At 47.8% G+C, this 10,916-nt stretch overlaps 1 long non-coding RNA gene across 1 annotated transcript; it reads right to left on the bottom strand.

The window, feature by feature from the left end:
• Positions 1 to 340: 340 nt before the first annotated feature.
• LOC122432469 lies at positions 341 to 2,005 on the bottom strand. Its single transcript, XR_006266834.1, has 3 exons — positions 1,918 to 2,005; positions 1,338 to 1,476; positions 341 to 432 (listed from the first exon to the last, which is right to left on the bottom strand). It is a non-coding gene; the product is annotated as an uncharacterized LOC122432469 (long non-coding RNA).
• Positions 2,006 to 10,916: the final 8,911 nt, after the last annotated feature.

The raw sequence follows: 10,916 nt of genomic DNA, 5'->3' as shown, positions 1-10,916 counted from the left end.
TTTCCATAAGAAGAAATGTATTGGTTAACTCAAGGTTTGAGAATAGTTAGCTTCAGGTGAAACCAGGTGTCATGGCAACACAGCATTTTAAGATAAACCTCCTTTTAAATTTGTATAGAGAAGGAAAAAATATCGCCAGTTTGTTTCCTCCTGCCACTTAAGAGAGAGAAAAATGTCTGGCACTTGCAGCCTATTTCCTCCATTTGGAGACCCCTGGCCTTCCTGCCTGTTACCCTCTCACCACCACGCAGGATCTTGCCCTTGGAGGCCAGCCTCTCTTTCCCCAGGCTGTCTCTAGCGTGCACAGATTTTACCTGAGTTCACAGATTTGTGGGGAGTGGTTGCACAGTGGGACTTGCTCCAGGGAAGGAGACCAGTGGGTTCTACTGTGAGAACACTGCATTCTGCCTTGTGACTGACTGATCCAGCTACCTGGAGGGCCAAGTTAAAGATCAACCTTAGTATCATTTTTCTAGATTCCATGTATATATATGCTTATAACTGTTTCATGTTGCACAGAAGAAACCAACACAACATTATAAGCAATTATCCTCCAATTAAAAATAAAAATTAAAAAAAATGAGTCTCAGTCAAGACCTGGGTAGGGCAGAGAGTAATGAGCACCCATCCCTGTAGCTATATCACTTCTCCTGGGCCTCATGCTCCCTTAAGGATGGTCATGGCTGGCAGCCTATGGCAACTGAGCTTCTCTGTTTTATTTTAAACATACCAGAATTGGGCATAAAGCAAGGGTGTTATGTTAGAGTTCTTCATAGAAAAAGAATATATGCATATAGATAGATAAAGAAATTTGTTCAAGAAATTGACTTGTGTGGTTATGGAGGCTGAGAATTACGGGTCAGCTGGTCCAAAGGTCCAAGAATTAGGAGCACCAGTGTCCAAGGGCGGGCAATGATGCCCCTGCTCAATCAGAGACAGCAAATATGCCCTTCCTGGTTTTGGTGGTGGTTGTTCTACTCAGGCCCTCAACAGAGTGGTTAATGCCCGTTAGTGAGGGAAATCATCTTTACTCAGACTACCTAGTCAAATGCTAGTCTTCCCTGGAGACACACTTGCAGAAGACACACACTTCTGTCACACCCAGAAATAGTGTTTTGCCAGCCATCTGGGCATCCCTAAGCCCAGTCAGACTGACGCACAAATTTAACCATCACAGTGTGCATTTGCCCATTGAGAACAAAGGCCTTTCATCTTATTCGTGGTATAAATTAATTGTGCAAATGAGGAATTAGCAAAATCCTCAAATTGCAGAGGATCCAGGGGAGTTCTAAACACTCCCCCCCATGCCTCCCCTATTTTGGCACTTTAATCTTTACCATTCTGAGTTTGAGGAGGGAGCTCTGGGAGACCATGTGATTTGCCTGGGGCTACTTAGCCAATTAGCAGAAGAGCCTGGACTAGAACCCTTTCTCTGAACTCTCCAGTCTTGGGGCACGGCTTGCAGGACCTGGTTACCTGTCGAGGGGGAAAAAGATCAGGATCAGAACCTGGAACTAGTTGTCCCGACCCGAATGGGACAGGCACCTGGAACACACACATGGAGAGGCCTTGGCTAAGAGCAGGGACAGTCTGGGAAACAGAATGAGGTCTCTAAAGGCTGTGGCTACAGAAAGAGGTAGTATAACTAACGGACAGCTGTTGGCGCCCAAGAAGCTGGGAGCAGGTGCTCTTGGGAGACCTTGCAGGCAGGTGGTATTTGGTGCCCTAGTGGCAGGCAGCAGGACCTAGGCATGTTGCCCATTTCCAAGAACAGTTTTCCTGTCCCTGGGAGGGTCTCTGACACTTAGAAACTCAGTCCCATAAGGACTGAAGTGCTTGGCAAGACTCGTACATGGATATTTATACAGCCACTTGGTGCATGGATATTCAAGTTTAAGAAATAGGGTAGGAACCCACCAATCAAGTCCAAAATGGAGTCCACTTTGGGGGGTAAAGTGGGAGCACAGCAGACAGGGGCCAGGAGAAGGTGTTCGGGCCCCTAAACTCTGGACAGGATCGGCCCCGGAGGCCAGACTGAGGCTGAGTCTGCAGATTTAGGACATTTAAAGGGGGTGGTGCAAAGATAAGTTCTGCTGATCAGACAGAACTTGGCACTGACCTTCAGCCCAGTGCCCCTTTGTACTGATTATTTATCTGTTAGGAGTTCTGCAGAGCTGGAGACTTCACCCTTTACCTAAAAAACAAATGAAAGGAAGGGTAAAGGAATATGAAGTTCCAATTAGCTCCTGCCAGTCTGGGGAAAGCAGCTGTATTTATGAAGATTTGGCAGTTGCATATTGGAGAACTCGAGCAAAGGAAAGCCACAGCCCCCCAAGAGTCTCCCATGGCTAGGCTTTGAGTTCTTCATGCTGACAGCTGACAAGTACTCAGTTGTGCCCATCTCTTTGCGACCCCATGGACTGTAACCCTCCAGGCTTCTTTGTCCATGGAATTCTCCAGGGCAAGAATACTGAACTGGATTGCCATTTCCTTCTTCAGGGGATCTTCCCAACCCAGGGGTCGAACCTGGGTGTCTGCTGCATTGGCAGGCAGATTCTTTACCACTAGCACCACAGAAAATGGGCACTTCACCAGTGTAATGTGTCATCCTTTGTAAAAAGCAGGGCATAAAATATGGGATCTGTCAATGAGGTGGGTGGTCACTGATGCTTGTCATGTGGGAAGAAGGGTTGAGGAGGATATCTGTGGCAGGATAGAGGTGCGGCAAGAACACTGGTCTTGGAGTTGGAAAACGTGGGTTCTGAGCAGAGCTCTGCCCTGGCGATTGCTCTGGGCTGTGTCCTCATCTCCAACTCGAGGACTGGATGCCTCGGAGATGGATGAGGAGCACATGCCATCAAGTGCCCTGAAGGAAGTTGCAGAGAATCCTTCTCCTGGAATTTCAGTTCATAGTCCCTTCCGTCTTTCTCCGCCATTCCGATACTCCAGGCTGGGTGAGAATAGAGGACTCCACTTGACGTGGCCTCTGTAGACTGACCTCGGAACTACACCAGTATTCCACAGGAGCTTGGTGGCTGGTCCTCCTAGCAATGACTCCCCTTGTGTGTGATTGCACTCTCTCTGAGAGTAGGAGGGAGAGAGGCTCGAGTCCTCTCACTCTCCACACATCTGAGATGACTGGCATCACGCTCTTTCAAACTCCCGGGGGAACAGGAGGCTGAGGTTCCCAGGGAGGCCACATAACTCCTTCGTGACTCTCCTGTACCAAGCTCCCTTATCCCTCGTTTTCCCGGGGACACATCCATTGTCCATGTCTGTGGGGCAGGTAACTCGTGCTGGACCCACTCCTGAGAGTCTTCCAGACCTTGCCCTCTGGAACTGGCCAAAGTCAGGAGGCAAGGGACTGAACATCCTAGAACTGGCATGGTCAGCCCAGGAATCAGAGAAGGGCCCCATGGGCCCTATCACGGCATATGGCATTCATTTCCTGGGCACACTATGTCTGGCACTGTGCTATCTGTGATCTATACATACCGAAGAGGTTGTCACTGTAGAGGTAAGATGAGGATGATAAAAGTTAAGCGGTTGCTCGCTGTTGAAGCTAGCAGGGGGCAAAGCAGAATCCAAGCCCAGTTGGCTAGAGAGCAAAGCCCTGCTATCTATATAATACCGCAAAAGCTCCTCCTCAGAGAGGTGCGAATTACCTGGGCTCAGGCAGTAGGACTGGGCATGAGCCAGAGAATCAAAGGCTCACAGCGCACAAGAGCAAGCCCAGGGTCCAACAGTGACCACTGAGACCCTTCCCTCCCCTTTGCTTTACCCCTTCCCCTCCTCCCTCCTGTGCCTTTACTGGTGGCAGAGACCCCCAGAGAGGTGGAGGGAGCTTCAGCTGGGTCTAGAGGTACTCCCGGAGACCAAGGCTCTGCAAACCAAACCAGGGAACCAGAGCTGTGAATTCAGTCCCACAAGGACACGTCGAACATGTACCATGGGTGCTGGATACGGACAGCTAGCATCTTCATCAGGGAGCAGGACAGTCAGCCCCGCATTGTTCTTGACGGTCAGGGCTGTGTCTGACTGGAGGCCAGGAGGGTGCCAGGCAGCGAGGGCTCAGTTGGCAGCTGAAAGCAGAGGTGAGCAGTGAGGATGCAGGGAAAGGCTCTCGAGAGACACAGGGCCCCCACCGCAGCCTGTGCAGCGACTGGCTTAGAGGGGTGCTTGTTGAATGAATAAATGAAATGTGAAGGGTGGTTTGAATTCAGACAGGAAGGAATGAATTGATGGCTCAGATGGTAAAGCGTCTGCCTGCAATGTGGGAGACCCAGGTTCGATCCCTGGGTCAGGAAGATTCCCCTGGAGAAGGAAATGGCAACCCACTCCTGTACCCTTGCTTGGAAATTCCCATGGACGGAGGAGCCTGGTGGGCTACAGTCCATGGGGTTGCAAAGAGTCGGACACGACTGAGCGACTTCACTTCTTCACTTCCAAAAATGAGGGAAAACACCGAAGAAGTCTTAGGGGCAGGGATAAGCAGGAAGAGGGAGGAATGAGTGGGGATGAAATTGGGTAGAGGTGTGCGACCGAGGAACTCAGGGCTTCGAAGGCCTCAGAAGAGTCTGTCCCTGCCACAGTCATGGCACACTGGCTACTCATGGGCTACTCATGGGCACACTGGCGTCCCCTCTGGATGGCTCATGGCCTCTCAGACTTTACTTGCTTCAAGCCAAGCTTTTGGTCTTTCTCAGCTACATCTCAGTTTTCACATCTTAGACCTACCCTTCCACTCCCTCAGGCCAAAAATCTCGGAGTCATTCCGGGCCTCTCCCTTGCTCTCACAAATGACAGCTGGTCCACCAGGGAAGCAGACAGGCTCCACCTTCACCATCTTTAGATTCTAGAATGCAGCCCCGTCTCACCGTCCGCTCAGCGCCTCCTGCCGAAGGTCACCACAGTGGCTTCTGGGCTGATCCTCTTCCACCCACCCCTGCTGCCCTAATCTGTCCTCGGTGCAGCTGCCAAAGGCATTCTTTTAAAACTGCAGGTTAGATCATGTCACTCCCTTACCCAAAACCCGTCCCTGGCTGCCATCTGTCTCAGGGTGAAAGGCCAGCATACTTACCGAGTCCGATGAAGCCGATGATCCCATGCACTTCCCGCCACCCTCCACAGCCTCACTTCCTCCTGCCCGGGCCCCCTCACTCACTCTGTTCTGGCCGTGCTGGCTCCTTGCTGGTCCTCCGATGCTCCAACCTCAGGGCCATCATAACTGCTGTTTCTTCTGCCTCTGATGTTCTTCCCCCAGGCATCACCATGGCCTATTTGTACCTTTTCTATGTCTTTTTCCAGTGTCACCTCCTCAGGAAGCTCTTCCCTCATTATCTAACCAAAAATCACATTACTCCTCTGCTTTGGCACTCTTTCTGTAATCTGACATATTTACTTCTATCTACGGCAACTAGAACGAAACTGTGTTACTGAACCCAAGCTTGCTCTGCTCGCCGCAGGATAGTGAATCTGAGAGACGGGGTGTTGAGGCAAGGGAGACACTTTAATGAGGGAGCCAGCAGACGGAGAAGATGGTAGGCTAGTGCCTCAAAATAACCATCGTGTTGGGGGTCTGGATGCCAGGTTCTTTTATAGATTAGAAATGGAGGGAGGTGAGAAAGCAAAGTAAAAAGGCCATTAATCTTGCAAATATCCCCTAGAATGGCAAGCCTCAGGCAGGGGATGTGTTAATTTCTTCCTTCCTGCCATCCACAGGTGGACGTGGTTCTGAACAAAGACACTTTAACAGTCAGGCAGAGGGGCAGGATTCTCTGAGGCAGGCCATTCTGTATGATTATAATAACAAAAGCCAACAGAAAGCAAGTCAAAGAAACAGTTTTAACATGGAGTCAGAATTGGCTTCCTCCCTGCAACCTGAGGATCAGAGTTATTGTCTGTTTTATTTATTGCTATGTAGCCCCTAGAACAGCACCAAGCACATGGTGGAAATTCAATAAATCTATGATGATTCAGTGACTGAGTGATAGAAAACTTGGTCAGGGAGGGTGTTGGAAGCAGATAATAAGAACAACTAATAATAACAGCAAGGCTTTTCAGTTTCAGCTAGTATCTGCTTCTTTGTTTGAGCTCCATCTGGGTTGGTTTCTCTTCCTCCCTTCCCCTACTCTGCACTGCTTGCAGGATCTTAGTTCCCCGACCAGGGATTGGACCCGGCACCCCTGCAGTGGAAGCGCGGAGTCCTAACCACTGGACCACCAGGGAAGTCCTTCCATCTGGGTTTGGAAAGACTCTTTAGGTATCGTTACCTGTCTTCTCCCTGTTCAATCCCATTAGATGGTAGTTTTGTTGCAGGAAGGGGGACCCCTTCCAGGGCCCGAAACTGGGCTCTTGTCTAACACTCGGAAATGAATTGTCCGAGGAGACACATGCTGACAAAGCAAGAGATTTTATTGGGAAAGGGCACCCGGGTGGAGAGCAGTAGATAAAGGAACCCAGGAGAACTGCTCTGCTGAGTGGCTCGCAGTCTTGGGTTTTATGGTGATGGGATTAGTTTCCGGGTGGTCTTTGGCCAATCATTCTAATTCAGAGTCTTTCCTGGTGGCGCACGCATCGCTCAGCCAAGATGGATGCTAGCAAGAGGGATTCTGGGAAGTGGACGGACAGGTAGTGTCTCCTCTCGATCTTTCCCGATCTTTCCCGAACTCTTCCGGCTGGTGGTGGCCTATTAGTTCCGTATTCCTTATCAGGATCTCCTGCCATAAAACAACTCATGCAAATGGTTACTATGGTGCCTGGCCAGGGTGGGCGGTTTCAATCAGTGTGCTTCCCCTAACAGTTTCATAGTTCCGTTGACAGAGAAGAGGGATTAGATGGTATTGTGAGTTAAACTGTATTCCCCTCAAAAGAGATAGAATGTCCTAACCCCCAGGACCTCAGAATGTGACCTTATTTGAAAATAGGTCCTCTACAGAGGCAATCAAGTTAAAATAAGGCATTAGGATGGATCCTATTCCAGTATAACTGATGTCTTTATAGATGTGGCAATTTGGACATGAGACAGACAGGCAGGGAGGGAAGATGACAGGAAGACACACAGTGGGAAGAGGCCTTGTGAAGATGGCAGCCGCTGGAAGCTGGGAGAGCGGCATGGAACAGATTCTCATTGCAGACCCCAGAGGGAAGCAACCCACCACAACGGATCTGTCTTGGACTTCAGCCTCCAGAATTCTGAGACAACACATCTCCGTGGTTTGAAGCTGCCCCATTGGAAGTGCTGGAAAACAAGACGGATGGGATGCTTCCTCTTCACCAGGCAGTCAGCCTGATTTGGGCAGAAAACCCAGGCCTCGTCTCACCCTCATGCTGACAGCTGGGTGTGAAGATGAATGGGGATAATTGCAGACGGCATTGGCCTGAGGGGCTGAAGAACCTCGTAAAGATAGGCTGGGGCACCACAATCCAGGGTTTCGGTTCCCACCTTGGCCATGCCAGGTGCTACCGCAAACCACTCCACCTTCTGGGCCTCCACACCATTACCTGTAAAGTGAGCTTCGGGGAATGAATTCTGTCTACAGCTCCAGCCAGCTCTCCATATTCCACTGTTCTACAGCATTCTCAGGGAAACATCCATGGAAGGCAAAAGGAAGAGAACATTTGATGAAATGGTGACCTTGAAAACATTTTCAAAGTAACTCTTAATTTTCAGCGCATAGTTGAGCAGTTTTAAAAACTTTGTCCATTTCCAGTAGCTGGTTTTTCCTCAGCGTTTATTTCCAGCCTGGCCTGATGTCATTGATAAAATGAACAGGCGAGTCAGTGCCATCATGGTAACTCCTAAATTAAGCTAGCTGTACCTTCTAAAGTTCCATTTCAAAGCAGAAGTGAAAAAAAATCACGGAAAGGAAGAGGCCCAAAGGAAGATCATTTTTGGTCTGTGAGAGAATAGATTTGTACCAAGGGGCCTGAAATACTACATAATTGGCAAGCTTCTTGTCAACTCTGCTACTTTGGTCCCGACAGAATTATATGTCTGTTGTGTATACTGCTATAAATAATTATCAGTTTTGCAAAAATTACATCCAGGCAGAAGAGCGAATGTCATGTGGATCTACATCTCAGAAATATCCAGATTCGGAAACAGGATTAACTGCCTCCGAAACCTGCCACCGCAGCCTGCAATCACTTGAGTATTCCAGCAACACAAGTGCAAGCACTCCCCTCCCCTCTGAAAATGGGTGTTGGGGAGGGGAGACTGTGCCAAGTTGGTCTGGACCAGACACAGCTGCTGTCTAGCCAGAAATGGGGACTTTAAGAGGTTATCTAGGCCACCTCCAATTAAACTCAAACAATTAGAATCCAGTGGGATGAAAAGACTTTTCACTGACTCATTCAACATATCCTTATCCCAGGGGCTAGACCCTAGAGATACAAAACAGACATTGTTTGTGCTTTACAAAACTTATAATTTCACATAAAATATCTGGAAATTATAATAAGATCTGGGAAGGAAACAGAAACTAACAAGGACATTTAACTTCGATAAGTGATCATTGAAAAGGTGAAATTGAGACCTGGCAGAAGGGGAAGAGCTTTTCAGGTGAAGATTGAGAGCAAGGCCACTCGAAGCAGAGGGAACAGTGTGCTCTAAGATCCTGAGATGGGAAAGTTCAGTTCAGTTCAGTTCAGTCGCTCAGTTGTGTCCGACTCTTTGTGACCCCATGAACCGCAGCACGCCAGGCCTCCCTGTCCATCACCAACTCCCAGAGTTTACTCAAACTCATGCCCATCAAGTCGGTGATGCCATCCAGCCATCTCATCCTCTGTCGTCCCCTTCTCCTCCTGCCCCCAATCCCTCCCAGCATCAGGGTCTTTTCCAATGAGTCAACTCTTCACGTGAGTTGGCCAAAGTATTGGAGTTTCAGCTTCAGCATCAGTCCTTCCAATGAACACCCAGGACTGATCTCCTTTAGGATGGACTGGTTGGATCTCCTTGCAGTCCAAGAGACTCTCAAGAGTCTTCTCCAACACCACAGTTCAAAAGCATCAATTTTTCGGTGCTCAGCTTTCTTCACAGTCCAACTCTCACATCCATACATGACCACTGGAAAAACCATAGCCTTGACTAGATGGACTTTGTTGCAAAGTAATGCTCTGCTTTTTAATATGCTATCTAGGTTGGTCATAACTTTCCTTCCAAGGAGTAAGCGTCTTTTAATTTCATGGCTGCAATCACCATCTGCAGTGATTTTGGAGCCCCAAAAAATAAAGTCAGTCACTGTTTCCACTGTTTCCCCATCTATTTCCCATGAAGTGATAGGACCAGATGCCATGATCTTAGTTTTCTGAATGTTAAGCTTTAAGCCAACTTTTTCACTCTCCTCTTTCACTTTCATCAAGAGGCTTTTTAGTTCCTCCACGACCCAGATAATCATGATGCTGTGATCACTCACCTAGAGCCAGACAGCCTGGAATGTGAAGTCAAGTGGGCCTTAGAAAGCATCACTACAAACAAAGCTAGTGGAGGTGATGGAATTCCAATTGAGCTATTTCAAATCCTAAAAGATGATGCTATGAAAGTGTTACACTCAATATGCCAGCAAATTTGGAAAACTCAGCAGTGGCCACAGGAGTGGAAAAGGTCAGTTTTCATTCCAATCCCAAAGAAAGGAAATCCCAAAGAATGCTCAAACTACCGCACAATTGTACTCATCTCACACGCTAATAAAGTAATGCTCAAAATTCTCCAAGCTAGGCTTCAGCAATACCTGAACCGTGAAGTTCCAGATGTTCAAGCTGGTTTTAGAAAAGGCAGAGGAACCAGAGATCAAATTGCCAACATCCGCTGGATCATCAAAAAAGCAAGAGAGTTCCAGAAAAACATCTATTTCTGCTTTATTAACTATGCCAAAGCCTTTGACTGTATGGATCACAATAAACTGTGGGAAATTCTGAAAGAGATGGAAATACCAGACCACCTGAACTGCCTCTTGAGAAACCTATATTCAGGTCGGGAAGCAACAGTTAGAACTGGACATGGAACAACAGACTGGTTCCAAATAGGTAAAGGAGTACGTCAAGGCTGTATATTGTCACCCTGCTTATTTAACTTATATGCAGAGTACATCATGAAAAACGCTGGTCTGGATGAAGCAGAAGCTGAAATCAAGATTGCTGGGAGAAATATCAATAACCTCAGATATGCAGATGACACCACCCTTATGGCAGAAAGTGAAGAAGAACTAAAAAGCCTCTTGATGAAAGTGAAAGAGGAGAGTGAAATGTCTGCTATAGAACTAAAAGGAAATACCGAGATAAAAATCTGCATGTTGGACAGAGAATTATGGATCTAGAAGAACCATAGAGAAAAATTGCCAAACACCATTATTTTATGTTTTCTAAAGTTTAGACCTTCCCTAAAATCTCAGAGGCCAGTGGAAGAGGGGAAGTAAGATCCAGAATTCTGGACTATTCTGTTACCAATTTCTCGTTAGCAAAGTTGAGCAACTGAGTTTGTTTCATTCTCATTCTTCCAAAAATAGCAGTAGCCCAGTATGTCATACAGCAAGTGAATCGCACATATGAACGTGATAGAAGAGGTCATTTTATGTGATTGCATTCATTTATCTGTTCTTTCTTTTTTTTGCCACTCCACACAGCGTGTGGGATCTTGGTTCTCTGACCAGGAATCGAACCCAAATCCCCTGCACTGGAAGTTCAGAGTCAACCCCTGGACCACCAGAGGAATCTCCATTCATCCATTCTTTCTTTCACTCACTTTTAACTGCTCAGTGATGTTCTCAGGGAAACCCATGAACCCACAGCATAGCTACTTTTCTGGCAAGTGTACTTCACCATGCAGTTCTCATCTCCTATGTAATTGTCTAGAGGTCAATGAGAAGGTCAGGATCTATCCCAAGCACCAGAGGCTCCCCATGCTCACTTAGGCCAGC

This window comes from Cervus canadensis, chromosome 31 (assembly GCF_019320065.1).
Source record: "Cervus canadensis isolate Bull #8, Minnesota chromosome 31, ASM1932006v1, whole genome shotgun sequence".
In the NCBI taxonomy this organism is placed as follows: domain Eukaryota; kingdom Metazoa; phylum Chordata; class Mammalia; order Artiodactyla; family Cervidae; genus Cervus; species Cervus canadensis.
The sequence above is the reverse complement of the archived record's forward strand: the minus strand, read 5'-3'. Positions and strand labels throughout refer to the sequence as shown.